This window comes from Coregonus clupeaformis, chromosome 11, assembly GCF_020615455.1.
Source record: "Coregonus clupeaformis isolate EN_2021a chromosome 11, ASM2061545v1, whole genome shotgun sequence".
Taxonomy (NCBI): domain Eukaryota; kingdom Metazoa; phylum Chordata; class Actinopteri; order Salmoniformes; family Salmonidae; genus Coregonus; species Coregonus clupeaformis.
Genome location: NC_059202.1, coordinates 2688806 through 2705305, shown reverse-complemented (window position 1 = coordinate 2705305; position 16500 = coordinate 2688806). Strand labels below are relative to the sequence as shown.

Genomic DNA, 16500 nt, shown 5'->3' with positions numbered 1-16500 from the left:
TGGCAAAATGTGCATATTGTTTTATGCAGATTTTAGAATATTCGTATTAAAATCTGTCACAAATTGGATGGAAACCTAGCTATCAAAATCAAATCAAATTTTATTGGTCACATACACATATTTAGCAGCGAAATGCTTGTGTTCTTAGCTCCAAAAGTTCAGTAGTATTTAAGAATTCACAACAATACATACATCTAAAAGTAAAATAATGGAATTAAGAAATATATCAATATTAGGATGAGCAATGTCGGTGTGGCATTGGTGTAGGCCATCATTGTAAATAAGAATTTGTTCTTAACTGACTTGCCTAGTTAAATAAAGGTAAAATAAATAAAACATTGACTAGAATACAGTATATAAAAATGAAATGAGTAAAACATTATGTAAACATTATTAAAGTGACTAGTGTTCCATGTCTATATACATAGGGCAGCAGCCTTTAAGGTGCAGGGTTGAGTAACCGGGTGGTAGCCGGCTAGTGATGGCTATTTAACAGTCTGAAGGCCTTGAGAGAGAAGCTTTTTTCAGTCTCGGTCCCAGCTTTGATGCACCTGTACTGACCCCGCCTTCTGGATGATAGCATTCAACACCATAGTACCCTCCAAGCTCATCATTAAGCTCAAGGTCCTGGGTCTGAACCCCGCCCTGTGCAACTGGGTCCTGGACTTCCTGACGGGCCGCCCCCAGGTGGTGAAGGTAGGAAACAACATCTCCACTTCGCTGATCCTCAACACTGGGGCCCCACAAGGGTGCGTGCTCAGCCCCCTCCTGTACTCCCTGTTCACCCATGACTGCGTGGCCAAGCACGCCTCCAACTCAATCATCAAGTTTGCAGACGACACAACAGTAGTAGGCTTGATTGGTGAGGGCCCTGGCGGTGAGGGCCCTGGCGGAGTGGTGTCAGGAAAATAACCTCTCACTCAACATTAACAAAACAAAGGAGATGATCGTGGACTTCAGGAAACAGCAGAGGGTGCACCCCCCTATCCACATCGACGGGACCGCAGTGGAGAAGGTGGAAAGCTTCAAGTTCCTTGGCATACACATCACCGACAAACTGAAATGGTCCACCCATGCAGACAGTGTGGTGAAGAAGGCGCAACAGAGCCTCTTCAACCTCAGGAGGCTGAAGAAATGTGGCTTATCACCTAAAACCCTCACAAACTTTTACAGATGCACAATTGAGAGCATCCTGTCGGGCTGTATCACCGCCTGGTACGGCAACTGTACCGCCCACAACCGCAGGGCTCTCCAGAGGGTGGTGCGGTCTGCCGAACGCATTTCCGGGGGCAAACTACCCGCCCTCCAAGACACATACAGCACCCAATGTCACAGGAAGGCCAAAAAGATCATCAAGGACATCAACCACCCGAGCCACTGCCTGTTCACCCCGCTATCATCCAGAAGGCGAGGTCAGTACAGGTGCATCAAAGCTGGGACCGAGAGAATGAAAAACAGCTTCTATCTCAAGGCCATCAGACTGTTAAATAGCCATCACTAGCACATTAGAGGCTGCTGCTGCCTGTTGAAATCACTGGCCACTTTAAGAAATGGAACACTAGTCACTTTAATAATGTTTACATATCTTGCACTACTCATCTCATATGTATATACTGCATTCTATTCTATAATATTATTCTGTATCTTAGTCCATGCCGCTCTGTCATTGCTTGTCCATATATGTATATATTCTTAAATCCCATTCCTTACTTTTTTGGGTGTATTGGGTATATGTTGTGAAATTGGTAGATATTACTACACTGTCGGAGCTAGAAGCACAAGCATTTCGCTACACCCGCTATAACATCTGCTAAACACGTGTATGTGACAAATAACATTTGATTTGATTTGATTTGAACAGGCCGTGGCTCGAGTGGTTGATGTCCTTGATGATCTTTTTGTCCTTCCTGTGACATCGGGTGCTGTAAAAGTTTGTGAGGGTTTTAGGGGCATAGCCAAATTTCTTCAGCCTCCTGAGGTTGAAGAGGCACTGTTGCGCCTTTTTCACCACACTGTCTGTGTGGGTGGACTATTTCAGATTGTCAGTGATGTGTACGCCGAGAAACGTTAAGCTTTTTACCTTCTCCAATGCGGCCCGTCGATATGGATAGGGGCGTGCTCCCTCTGCTGTTTCCTGAAGTCCACGATCAGCTCCTTCATTTTGTTGACGTTGAGGGAGAGGTAATTTTTCCTGGCACCACTCCGCCAGGGCCCTCACCTCCTCCCTGTAGGCTGTCTCGTCATTGTTGGTAATCAGGCATACTACTGTTGTGTCGTCTGCAAACTTGATGATTGAGTTGGAGGCGTGCGTGGCCACGCAGTCATGGATGAACAGGGAGTACATGAGGGGGCTGAGCACGCACTCTTGTGGGGCCCCAATGTTGCGGAACAGTGTAGTGGAGGTGTTGTTTCCTACCTTCACCACCTGGCGGCGGCCCGTCAGGAAGTCCAGGACCCAGTTACACAGGGTGGGGTTCAGACCCAGGGCCCCGAGCTTAATGATGAGCTTGGAGGGTAGTATGGTGTTGAATGCTGAACAATAGCCAATGAACAGCATTCTTACATAGGTATTCTTCTTGTCCAGATGGGATTGGGCAGTGTGCAGTGCGATGGCAATTGCATCGTCTGTGGATCTATTGGGGCGGTATGCAAATTTCAGTGGGTCTAGGGTGTCAGGTAAGGTGGAGGTGATATGATCCTTAACTAGCCTCTCAAAGCACTTAATGATGACAGAAGTGAGTGCTACGGGGTGATAGTCATTTAGTTCAGTTACCTTTGCTTTCTTGGATACAGGAACAATGGTGGACATCTTCAAGCAAGTGGGGACAGCAGACTGGGATAGGGAGAGATTGAATATGTCCATAAACACTCCAGCCAGCTGGTCTGCGCATGCTCTGAGGACGCGGCTAGGGATGCCGTCTGGGCTCTTAAATGTCTTACTCACGTCGGTCACAGAGAACGAGAGTACTTCCTGTTTGAGTTTCTGCCTATAGGAAGGGAGGAGCAGAATGGAGTCGTGTTCTGATTGGCCGAAGGGAGGGCGGGGGAGGGCCTTGTAGCCATCCCGAAAGGGAGAGTAACAATGGTCGAGAGTTTTTGAAGTGCGAGTAATACTTCGAGAGAGTTTTCCTCAAATTTGCTTTGTTAAAATCCGCAGCTACAATAAATGCTGCCTCAGGATATGTGGTTTCCAGTTTGCACAAAGTCCAGTGTAGCTCCTTGAGGGCCGTCGTGGTATCAGCTTGAGGGGGAATATACACGGCTGTGACTATAACCGAAAATAATTATCTTGGGAGGTAATACGGTCTGAATTTGATTGTGGGGTATTCTAGGTCGGGTGAACAAAAGGACTTGAGTTCCTGTACGTTATCACAATCACACCATGAGTAGTTAATCATGAAACATACTCCTCCACCTTTCTTCTTCCCGGAGAGTTCTTTATTCCTGTATGCGTGATGTACTGAGTACCCAGCTGGCTGTATGGATGGGGACAGCATGTCCGGAGAGAGCCATGATTCCGTGAAACAGTATGTTACAGTCCCTGATGTCTCTCTGGAAGGAGATCCTCGCCCTGAGCTTGTCTACTTTATTGTCCAGGGACTGAACATTAGCAAGTTATATACTCGGAAGCGGTGGATAGTGTGCATGCCTCCTGAGTCGGACTAGAAGTCCACTCCGAATACCTCTTCTCCGCCGGCGGTGTCTTGGAGCAGCCTCTGGGATAAGTTCAATTGCCCTGGGGGGTTCGAACAAAGGATTAAAACAAAGGATTAAATTAGGTAAAGTTGTATTTCTGGTCATAATGCTGGTGAGTTACCACCGCTCTGATATCCAAAAGTTATTTCCGGCTGTATGTAATAACACAAAAAAACATTCTGGGCTAATAATGTAAGAAAAAAAAAATACTGCAAAGTTTCTTAGGAGCTAGAAGCAGAGCTGCCATGTCTGTCGGCGCCATCATTGAGGATCACATAAGGCTAGCATGCTGTAATTGCATTCTGAAGCTGGTATAGGGGTTGTCCTGTTCCTTTGGATTGATTTCAAGCTATAATCACTTGTCTCCAAAATATGATAGCCGGGAAATAGACAAAAACCTCCAGGGGTCCAAGACACAACGTCCGAAGAACCTTCAGGGGACCATGACGCAACATCCCAAGAAAGCCCTAAAAACGTCCTCAGGGATATCCCCGGGACAAACCGGAAACTAGACAAAACCGCAAGGGAATCATGACACAACATCCTGACCATTTCATAGCGACATATTATAAACATCACTGTAGATTTAGACGTATTCGTCGCCCATCTTTTGTTATGTCTCGTGGGCTTCATGACCACGTCTATATAACAATTCAATAATGATGATACGGTGGACGGGAATCAGTTCAACCATTTATCTAGAACAGTAGTCAGCAACCGGTCGATCCAAGGCATTCCTAGTCGATAGCCAAACATTTCTGTAAAAAAAACAACGATAAAGCCTTGCGTTCCTATTTTATTTATTTGTCTCGCGCTGTTGGATGTAGCTGCCCCCGATTTCAGCTGTCCTTCGTGCCGGGTAGGCGAAGTGTTCCCATTTTGAACCATTTCATGTGTCTGAAGGTACAAACTCTTCCTTCCCGGTGGACCCGGAGAGCAAGGCAAGTGCACTATAGGTCCAACGCTGGCCAATCGGATGTCTCAGAATACCGTGTCTGCAGTAACGTAGCAGGCGTAAAAGAAAGCTATAGCAAAATTGAGATTTCAAAACTTTTAAAACCCTAACTAGAGAGACTGTCAACAAATACAGCAAAGAGCTGCTGTTTTTACGAGTGAGTTCATGTTTTTACTCAACACTGTCAACACTTATAAGCCATAAAATGCGCGTTCTTCCTACCACTCCCACTCGCGCTACAACCAGCAACGCAGCTGTAATGAGTGAGTAGGAAAGTGTATCATAGGCGTGTGTTGTTATTATTAGCGGCTTGGATCATTTTTATATATCAAGGAATATTTCTCTGTTCATAGGAGTAACAACATGAATTTGTGCATGAGTTTCGCTATCAGCTGGAAGACGGTGTCCCTTTTTGGTCAGTGTCAGTGTAGGAAAGGGAGAGCGGAGGGACCGTTGAGAGGCAGACCCTCAGTCTGCTGCTCTCCCTCCGCTGAGACTGACCATCAGATGCAGACACCATCAGCCCAGTAAAATAAAAAGCAAATTTTTAAATGTATGCTCACTCAGCTGTGCCTCACAAGTAGTACAACAACTGATATATTACCAGTGTGCTCATATAGCCTACCTCAAATTTTGAAATATAATTTTTAAGAATGGTCCGAACAACAATGCATTGGCAGAGCAATTCAAGCAAAGCCAATATGCGGTGATCATGTATTGGGCCTATAGCTTACTGTACAAACCTCCATTGCTACAGTACTGTTTTTAATAGGTTAATGTTGCATAGGCTTACGTTTTTAAGTCATGTTAAAAAGAAATCGGAGCGGTATATCTCGGCTTGCATCTTGACTCAGAAAGTGATCTTGACTCAGAAAAGGATGGTGACCACTGATCTAGAACGTGCTCGGTCTACAATATACAACACCCATGATGCTCTGAGGCACAACCCCAATACACAACAGTCACCACCAGTGGCTTGTATTCATGGATGCCAAGGGAATCCAGGCTTCCCAAAATATTTCAAAATTATTATAGATTTTTTAAAATAATCTTTAGTCTCTGTGTTTTCATAATTTTCTGTCAGTTCGCAAGTGACTGAATCTCACCTGATAATTCATCAGAGCGAGGGAAACAGCACCCCTCTGTCTCAGTATTTGTAGCCCATGTATCTGATGCTGTCTGGACCAAAAGAGTATAACATGTTGCCGCCGTAGCATTTGATTGATTGAAGCCAGCAAGCATTTGGCCTCCCTTGATTAAAGAATTATGAAAGAATTAGCCAATCCGCGTTGAGCTGAGCTCAACTGTGAGTTGTCCTGGTGCAGCAAAACGCCTCCCAGTTTAGATTTGGCTTCATACCAATCAAATCACATCCTAAGCATAATGTCATTTTCATTTCTGGTCTGCTTGTGTTGATGTCCTGCAGTAGCTAGCGTTCTAAATCGGCCCTTTCCTAAGCTATGGATGGAGATGGGGATTTGGACTTGTGGTTTTGACTTAATTCTTTGTACATGCCAATGATTTTGACGGCAATTCTGATCTAACCATAAATTAATATGTTGTGCCACTGGCCTGAAACATTGAAGTTCAATATGTAGCCTAGATGTAGCCTAGTTGGCTCACATTAACTAGCTAGCTAACTTAGCTGGTTCATTTTTGCCCATGCAAGGATGTTAGGCTAGCAAGCATTTTAGCTAGGTAGCCTATGACAACAAAAACTAAAAGTGTACTGCATGACAGAGCCATAGACCGTTTTGCCAACATGAATGACAGGAGGATGGCATTGGCATTCAACCAGTCTACAGGTAGGGTGCGTCAACATGTTTTGTTTTACTTGCGCACACACACACACACACCGAAATCTGTACCATTGACAGCCACATGATATTTAGCAACATTGATTGGACTAAATCATTTTTGGCATCTTTAAGTTTGTTTTCAGTGTATTAAACTAATCATATATATTGATGATGATTAAATGTTTAAGTTGAAATGGTGCTGGAATAGCGGAGGCAGTGCTCCTGTTGTCTTTGTGCTGACTTGCGGTAACTCTGTGGTTCTAAATCAGTAGTTGTTTAGTAAACTGTCAAAAACATTAGCTTGACCATGCTGCAGGTGATGTAATACACACACTGTTTAGGACTTAACATGGGACTGAAGGGGTAAGAGAGGGGGCATCTTGGATCATGACGGCTCTGCCTGGTGACAAGACCCCGTCTCTCAGGCCTGCATGTGATTGGGAGAGCCAGGGGGGCGAGGGATGAGTGTTACACTATGTGCTAAATACCCTATCAGGTGCAATTTATAGAAACACTGGGGCAGAGGCAATAGCTGTCCCCTGGGTCATTCCACCTCAAGAAGCACAAGAATTAGGATTTCGACACCAGATTGTTCTGATATCGTTACTGTTGTTAAAAACAGATAAGCTTAGCATTCCTGCAACATTATTTTGTTGAAATATAATTTGATCTCTGAGAAATTAAGCTAATTGATCACCCAAATTGCCCATTTTTAATTTAGAGGATTCATATCATGTTTAATAAATATTGTACCTAACATCCGATTTGGACCCAACCTTTTTCTAACAATGAGTTATACATGAAGAATCCAAAGAAATGGTCAAAGCCACCTAGCGATTACAGATGTGAGTCTTTCTGGGTAAGTCTCTAAGAGCTTTCCACACCTGGATTGTGGGACATTTGCTCATTATTATTTTCAAAATGCTTCCAGCTCTGTCAAATTGGTTGTTGATCATTGCTAGACAACCATCTTCAGGTCTTGCCATAGATTTTCAAGTAGATTTAAGTCAAAACTGAAACTCGGCCACTCAGGAACATTCACTGTCTTCTTGGTAAGCAACTCCAGTGTAGATTTGGCCTTGTGTTTTAGGTTATTGTCCTGCTGAAGGGTGAATTAATCTCCCAGTGTCTGGTGAAAGAAGACTGAACCAAGTTTTCCTTTAGAACTTTGCCTGTGCTTAGCTCCATTCTGTTTCTTTTTTATCCTGAAAAACGATTACAAGCATACCCATAAAATTATGCAGAAGCCACCACTATGCTTGAAAATATGGAGAGTGGTAGTCAGTAGTGTGTTGAATTGGATTTGCCCCAAACATAACACTTTTTATTCAGGAAAAAAAGGAATTGCTTTGCCACATTTTGTGCACTATTAGTTTAGTGCCTTGTTGCAAACAGGATGCATGTTTTGGAATATTTTTATTCTGTACAGGTTTCCTTCTTTTCACTTTGTCATTTAGGTTAGTATTGTGGAGAAACTGCAATGTTGTTGATCCATCCTCAGTTTTCTCTTATCACAGCCATTAAACTCTGAAACTGTTTTAAAATCACCATTGGCCTCATGGTGAAATCCCTTAGCTGTTTCCTTCCTCTCCGGCAACTGAGTTAGGAAGGATGACTGTATCCTTGTAGTGACTGGGAGTATTGATACACCATCCAAAGAGCAGTTAATAACTTCACCATGCTCAAAGGGATATTCAATGTCTGCTTTTTTATTCACCCATACACCAATAGGTGCCCTTCTGTGCGAGACATAGGAAAACCTCCCTGGTCTTTGTGGTTGAATCTGTGTTTGAAATTCACTGCTCGACTGAAGGACCTTAGTGGTAGTCATTCAAAAATTATGTTAAACACTATTATTTCACACAGAGTGAGTCCATGCAACTTATTATGTGACTTGTTAAGACATTATGGGGTATGGTGTGTAGGCCAGTGACAAAAAATATAAATCTATTTTAAATTCAGGCTGTAAAACAATAAAATGTGGAAAAAGTCAAGAGGTGTGAATACTTTCTGAAGGCACTGTATGTCAAGACCCATTATATAAATAAATATGCGGGGCATATAAACAGTGTAACTAAAATACAATGTACAGTAGTAGAAATATTAGAATGAGCTATGACGGGGATACAGTATTTAAATGCACAGTGTGAAACAGGAAGTGTCCAGTGGTTCAATGACTCCATAACGTGACAGTACCATTGGCTGTGTGTGTGTATGTGAGTGTGTTTGTGAGTATGAGGTGTGTGTGTGTGTATTGTGTGAATAAGTGTGCATCACATGCAAACAAAAGCATGGATTGCTGTCATACCTGGTCCGTAGACTGCTTAAAAAAACGCTCATTTTGTCAACTATCCCTTCAACAATGGGGGAGGGGGATTCTTTAAAAAATAATCACCTAATAGCAAGAACAGCACCATCTAGTGATCAGAACCTGATAATACCAGGATGTAGGATGGGCCATGAACCCAACAACTTCAATGACTAATTTATCTGAACAGGGGGGAAAAAACATCACCAAATTCACTGAGAATACATTACATAGGATGAAGAACCAATACTCCGAGCTGCAGCTCCATACTACTTGTCAAACGTAGAAAACTGATACTATATACTCGTTGTTGGGGTGGGATTGGCATAGGGTGTGGGTGGTCCGTGGTTGGCTTTTGACCACTTCTATGGATTCCTCATGTCTTACGCATTGTTAAAAAAATTGGATGTTAGGTACTATCATTATTGAATATTATATGAATCCTACAAATTAAAATGGCCAGTTTGGGTGCAATCAATTAGCTTAATTTCTCCGAGATCAAATTATATTTAAACAAAATAATGTTTCTGGAATGCTTATCTTATCCGTTTCTAACTTTCAGAACAATCTGAGATGGTGGATGTCATAGCTTGCTGAAATGACATGGAATGAACCCCCTGTCAGATTCACTCTCCCACCTCTCCCCTCTCTCACCTAGGCTCTCTCTTTTACTTGTTCTCTCTATCCACCCCTCCCCTTTTTTTCTCTCTCTCTCACTCTCTCACCCATTCTTTCTTTAGTAAGCTATGGTATTCATCTCTAGTAGGTTATATTGTCTTTGATTTCCTGTGTGGTGTTTCACACTGTCTGTGGTAGGCTATCCATCCAATCTGCATGCCTGCTTTACAATCCCTTCTCCAAGATGTCAGTAAACTCTCCAGAGAGGAGGCCAGAGGTCATATTCATTAGGCACCAAATGTAAGAAAACTGACTGAAACAGGGAGGGACTAAACTTGTCCAATGAGAAATGCTCATTTTAGGTTTTCGCTACAAAATGTTGTGCCCTCATGAATACGGCCCAGCAGACCAGGTGGACAGGAACAAGTCTGGGAACAGGCGCTAGACAAGAAGAGGAAGTTAGTGTTGTTGTTGGATCCAGACAACAGGATCCTCAGATTCCTTCCCCGAACTTAACTGTAGGAGACCTTAGCTGAGACGTTGTAAGTTGGCAGGGTGACAGAGTGTGTATATTATTCACAGTAATACAATGAAGAGGTGAGAACACAGGAAATTCCCCCTAAGTGGCATAGATCTCCATTCTCTAAGAAATATATTTCATACTGTTATGAGAATTATTTAACTAACTATTTCAGTGTCTCTGTGCGTCTCCCAAAAGGATCAAGAAACGGACACAGTCCCGGTCTGCATAGTCAGAGATGTTTATTTATTGAGAATTCTGCCATCACAATTTCAGAGTCCATCTTTTATACACACACGTCATACAAAAATCCCTCCCCTCTTTAGGCGGGCTGTTTTCCTATGCTCTCCTAACCATTAGGTCACACACACATGTTCTTATCATAGGCTGCCTTCCTTAGTTATCGCCGTCCTCACAATATCCTGCACCATATTTCATACTCCTTAAAAAGCCTAACAGTTTCTCTCCTCCCTCTTTATCTTGGTTTCTCAGTTGTCTGTAAACAGTTATCCTTGTCCTTTGTTGTCTGGTCTAACTCTTACTCACATTGCTAAATAATAATAATAATAATATGACATTTAGCAGACACTTTTATCCAAAGCGACTTACAGTCATGTGTGCATAAATTTTTACGTATGGGTGGTCCTGGGGATCGAACCCACTACCCTGGCGTTACAAGCGCCGTGCTCTACCAATTGAGCTACAGAAGCTCAATGTCATAGTCTTTACTGGTCCTACACTCACACATTCTAACACATTTCACACAGTTTCAGGGTGTAATAATTAGTCATTAATAATTATTCTATCACATACATGCATCTGAGGAACCATTTTCATTCAGAGATGGGTACATTAGATTTGTAGCTTCCCCCGTAGAATAGATTTTACACTTCTTTAAAAGACAGACACAAAGACAGTTTGGTGCTAAATAAAGATGCATAGCATTTTACTATCAGGAGGAAAAACAGTCACAGCCACAATTTATTGCAGTAACAAAGGCTATGATAAAAATCCTTGCAATTAATTAAATTAAATCGCCCTGCCAAGTTGAGCTGTTTTACCATAAGTAGGTAGCCTGGTTAAGCCAGACTGAACGCTGCACTCACCATTGTTTCAGTTCAAGTGAAACAACGATGAAACATACCGAAATCAGTGGATTCCAGGCTCATAAGTAGTTGCAGTAATGTGAGCTTGTTTACGGTTTTCTTCCCACTGAAACTTGACAAGGCCGTCACACTGGTGTGTTGGATCAGGACTGGTCACTGGTCAAAGATATTCAGCTGCTCTGGTAAACTGTTGTGGTTTTCATGCAGAAAGGCAACTGCTGATCCAGTGCTTTTGCAAAACCTGTTTGGTTGTGAGTGTGCATCAGAGAGAGAGAGAGAGAGAGAGAGAGTGCATGTATGTGTGTTCTGCGTTGCATGCATGTGAATGCTTGAGAGAGTGCATGTGTGTGTAGTTCGTGCGTAAGAGTGTATGCATTGGAGTTGGGAGTGAGAGTGCTGCTGCCAATGTTTCTCCAAACATCTTGGGCTCTGGGTTTATATGTAGTTAGTGTGGGTGACACCCCTCTTTCTGTGCCAATTCTCAAAGGTAGTGTTACACACCCTGTTGCATGATAAGTATTTACTTCAATAATACCAGCCTATAAACAGCCACTCCTTGTGATCCTTTGGGTTGTAATCTTATAGTTTGCTAATTCACAGTTTAATCTTTCCAAGGTTCTCTGGGTCTATTTTGGTCGCCCGATAACACCTAGTATTTCTGAGATTGCAGGTTATTCTATATAAGGCAATTCCACAGTAACGGAATTGCGCTGAGATTTTTGTCTCTTTAAATGTATGCTAAACAAAAACCATTGATTTCAACGTTTTTTCAAACCATGCAACTCAATGCACAAGGCCTACTTTTAACAATTGAACATTTTACAAAAACACATTTACTGGAAGAACTGTGCAGATGCAAAGTTCGGTAACAGAATTTCGGTAAAATCTCCTTCAGTTTTTTGTGTCCACGTTTTCCCAAAACTCTTTTAAATATCTAAATTAAAATCCAACGATGTCTGCAGGATGAATGGGGTGTCAGCTATGACATGACACATTGAATTTGAAAAAATCGATTTTGGTTATTGAGCTACAGTAAGTGAAGTGGATTTACATCCGGTAATGGAATTTCATCATGGATCCCTGATCTGGACTACACAAAGGCATAATTATGGATATGAATGTCATTATCTTCATGGTGATGTATCCTAAATAGGTACACAAAGTTATAAATATGCAAAACCACCTTTGCATATTTGCTTCTTATTCTACACACTGGCTATTATTTGAGCCTTTGAGCAAGGCACTTAACCCTCATTTGCTCCAGGGGCGCCGTACTACTATGGCTGACCCTGTAAATAAACATATTTCACTGCACTTATCCGGTGTATGTGACAATAAAACATATTTATTTATTTATTTTAATGGGATCTGCCCCCAAACAAGACCAAATTTGGTTTGTCCAGACCGGACCAAATCTGAACCAATCATACATGTCTATGTTTCACAGATTGGACATCAAAGTACAACACAGTAGAGCTCAGTAGAGTACAGTACAACACAGTAGAGTATAGTTCAGTACAGTACAATAAAATACAGTACATTATAGTGCACTCAACTCTAGTGTGTTCTACTGTGTACTGAACTCTATGGTACTGTACTTAACTATACTCTACTTTTCTTTACTGAACTGACACGAACTAATTGATAGGCCTACTTTTACTTGTTACTTCTGTGAACTTTCATTATCCTCCCTCATGAGGGAGAGAAATTCGAAAATATCTTAAGGATATGTGGGTTTTTGGGAATGGAATTTTAAGGCACAAGGCAATGTTTCTTAAACTTACAGAAGCCAGAACAATTTCTCCAAAACTAAATATAAGGGCTGATATTAGTTGGCAGAGGTCTTTACTTCAACATAATTGTGTTTTGATGTAGACTGAGTATACCAAACATTAGGAACACCTTCCTAATATTGAGTTGCACCACTGCCTTTTGCCCTCAGAACAGCCTCAATTCGTCTGGGAATGGACTCGAAAGCGTTCCACGGGGATGCTGGCCCATGTCGATTCCAATGCTTCCCACAGTTGTGTCAAGTTGGCTGGATGTCCTTTGGGTGGTGGACCATTCATGATACACACGGGAAACTTAAAAACCCAGCAGCGTTGCAGTTCTTGACACAAACCGGTGCGCCTGGCACCTACTACCATACCCTGTAAAAAAGGCACTTAAATATTTTGTCTTGCCCATTCACCTTCTGAATGGCACACATACACAATCCATGTCTCAATTGTCTCAAGGCTTAAAAATCCTTTAACCTGTCTCCTCCCCCTACACTGATTGAAGTGGATTTAAAAAGTGACATCTATAAGGGATCATAGCTTTCACCTGCAGTCACCTGGTCAGTCTATGTCATGGAAAGAGCAGGTGTCCTTAATGTTTTGTATACTCAGAATTTTTCTGGTAGATGTTTTCTAAGACCCATTTTCCATTTGTTTGGCTGTGTACTTAAGGTCGTTGTCCTGTTGGAAGGTGAACCTTCGCCCCAGTCTGAGGTCCTGAGCGCTCTGGAGCAGGTTTTCATCAAGGATCTCTCTGTACTTTGCTCCGTTCATATTTCCCTCGATCCTGAATAGTCTCCCAGTCCCTGCCGCTGAAAAACATCCCAACAGCATGATGCTGCCACCATCATGCTTCACCGTAGGGATGGTGCGAGGTTTCCTCCAGATGTGACGCTTGGCATTCAGGCCAAAGAGTTCAATCTTGGTTTCATCAGACCAGAGAATCTTGTTTCTCATGGTCTGAGAGTCTTTAGGTGCCTTTTGGCAAACTCCAAGCGGGCTGTCATGTGCCTTTTACTGAGGAGTGGCTTCCGTCTGGCCACCCTACCATAAAGGCCTGAATGGTGGAGTGCTGCAGAGATGGTTGTCCTTCTGGAAGTTTCTCCCATCTCCACAGAGGAACTCAGAAGTTCTGTCAGAGTGACCATCGGGTTCTTGCTCCCCCTCCTTCTCCCCCGATTGCTCAGTTTGGCCAGGCGGCCAGCTCTAGGAAGAGTCTTGGTTGTTCCAAACTTCTTCCATTTAAGAATGATGGATGCCACTGTGTTCTTGGGGACCTTCAATGCTGCAGAATTTATTTGGTACCCTTCCCCAGATATATGCCTCGACACAATCCTGTCTCTGAGATCTACGGACAATTCCTTCGACCTCATTACATTTACATTTACGTCATTTAGCAGACGCTCTTATCCAGAGCGACTTACAAATTGGTGCATTCACCTAATAGCTAGTGGGATAACCACTTTACAATATGTTTTTTTCTTCTTCTTTCTTTGGGGTGGGGTAAGGGGGGGTAGAAGGATTACTTTATCCTATCCCAGGTATTCCTTAAAGAGGTGGGGTTTCAAGTGTCTCCGGAAGGTGGTGAGTGACTCCGCTGTCCTGGCGTCGTGAGGGAGCTTGTTCCACCATTGGGGTGCCAGAGCAGCGAACAGTTTTGACTGGGCTGAGCGGGAACTGTGCTTCCGCAGAGGTAGGGGGGCCAGCAGGCCAGAGGTGGATGAACGCAATGCCCTCGTTTGGGTGTAGGGACTGATCAGAGCCTGAAGGTACGGAGGTGCCGTTCCCCTCACAGCTCTGTAGGCAAGCACCATGGTCTTGTAGCAGATGCGAGCTTCAACTGGAAGCCAGTGGAGTGTGCGGAGGAGCGGGGTAACGTGAGAGAACTTGGGAAGGTTGAACACCAGACGTGCTGCGGCATTCTGGTTGCAGTAATCCAGACGGGAGATGACAAGTGCCTGGATTAGGACCTGTGCCGCTTCCTGTGTAAGGCAGGGTCGTACTCTCCGAATGTTGTAGAGCATGAACCTACAGGATCGGGTCACCGCCTTGATGTTAGCGGAGAACGACAGGGTGTTGTCCAGGGTCACGCCAAGGCTCTTCGCACTCTGGGAGGAGGACACAACGGAGTTGTCAACCGTGATGGCGAGATCATGGAACGGGCAGTCCTTCCCCGGGAGGAAGAGCAGCTCCGTCTTGCCGAGGTTCAGCTTGAGGTGGTGATCCGTCATCCACACTGATATGTCTGCCAGACATGCAGAGATGCGATTCGCCACCTGGTTATCAGAAGGGGGAAAGGAGAAGATTAGTTGTGTGTCGTCTGCGTAGCAATGATAGGAGAGGCCATGTGAGGATATGACAGAGCCAAGTGACTTGGTGTATAGCGAGAATAGGAGAGGGCCTAGAACTGAGCCCTGGGGGACACGAGTGGTGAGAGCACGTGGTGCGGAGACAGATTCTCGCCACGCCACTTGGTAGGAGCGGCGACCGGTCAGGTAGGACGCAATCCAAGAGTGAGCCGCGCCGGAGATGCCCAACTCGGAGAGGGTGGAGAGGAGGATCTGATGGTTCACAGTATCAAAGGCAGCAGACAGGTCTAGAAGGACAAGAGCAGAGGAGAGAGAGTTAGCTTTAGCAGTGCGGAGAGCCTCCGTGACACAGAGAAGAGCAGTCTCAGTTGAATGACCAGTCTCGAAACCTGCCTGTTTTGGATCAAGAAGGTCATTCTGAGAGAGATAGCAAGAGAGTTGGCTAAAGACGGCACGCTCAAGAGTTTTGGAGAGAAAAGAAAGAAGGGATACTGGTCTGTAGTTGTTGACATCAGAGGGATCGAGTGTAGGTTTTTTGAGAAGGGGTGCAACTCTCGCTCTCTTGAAGACGGAAGGGACATAGCCAGCGGTCAAGGATGAGTTGATGAGCGAGGTGAGGTAAGGGAGAAGGTCACTGGAGATGGTCTGGAGAAGAGAGGAGGGGATAGGGTCAAGCTGGCAGGTTGTTGGGCGGCCGGCCGTCACAAGTCGCAAGATTTCATCTGGAGAGAGAGGGGAGAAAGAAGTCAAAGCATAGGGTAGGGCAGTGTGAGCAGGACCAGCAGTGTCATTTGACTTAACAAACGAGGATCGGATGTCGTCAACCTTCTTTATAAAATGGTTGACGAAGTCATCCACAGAGAGGGAGGAGGAGGAGGGGGGGGGATTCAGCAGGGAGGAGAAGGTGGCAAAGAGCTTCCTAGGGTTAGAGGCAGATGCTTGGAATTTAGAGTGGTAGAAAGTGACTTTAGCAGCAGAAACAGAGGAAGAATATGTAGAGAGGAGGGAGTGAAAAGATGCCATGGCTCATGGCTTGGTTTTTGCTCTGACATGCACTGTCAATTGTGGGACCTTATATAGACAGGTGGTGCCTTTCCAAATCATCAGAAACAGCTCAAGGATGATCAATGGAAACAGGATGCACTTGAGCTCAATTTCGAGTCTCATAGCAAAGGGTCTGAATACTTATGTAAATAACGTATTTCTGTTTTTTATTTTTAATACATTTGCAAACATTTCTAAAAACCTGTTTTTGCTTTGTCATTACGGGGTATTGTGTGTAGATTGATGATATTTTGTTTTTGAATATGGCAGTAACGTAACAAAATGTGGAAAAAGTCAAGGGGTCTGAAAACTTTCCGAATGCACTGTATGTCTTAATTTCTCAAAAATATATTAATGTGGGATCCAG

General features: G+C 43.7%; 1 protein-coding gene across 2 annotated transcripts in view; it reads left to right on the top strand.

Moving 5' to 3' along the window:
• LOC121576999 (diphosphoinositol polyphosphate phosphohydrolase 3-beta-like) overlaps positions 1–16500 on the top strand; it is a 32156-nt gene that overhangs the window by 1470 nt on the left and 14186 nt on the right. The window lies entirely within an intron of this gene.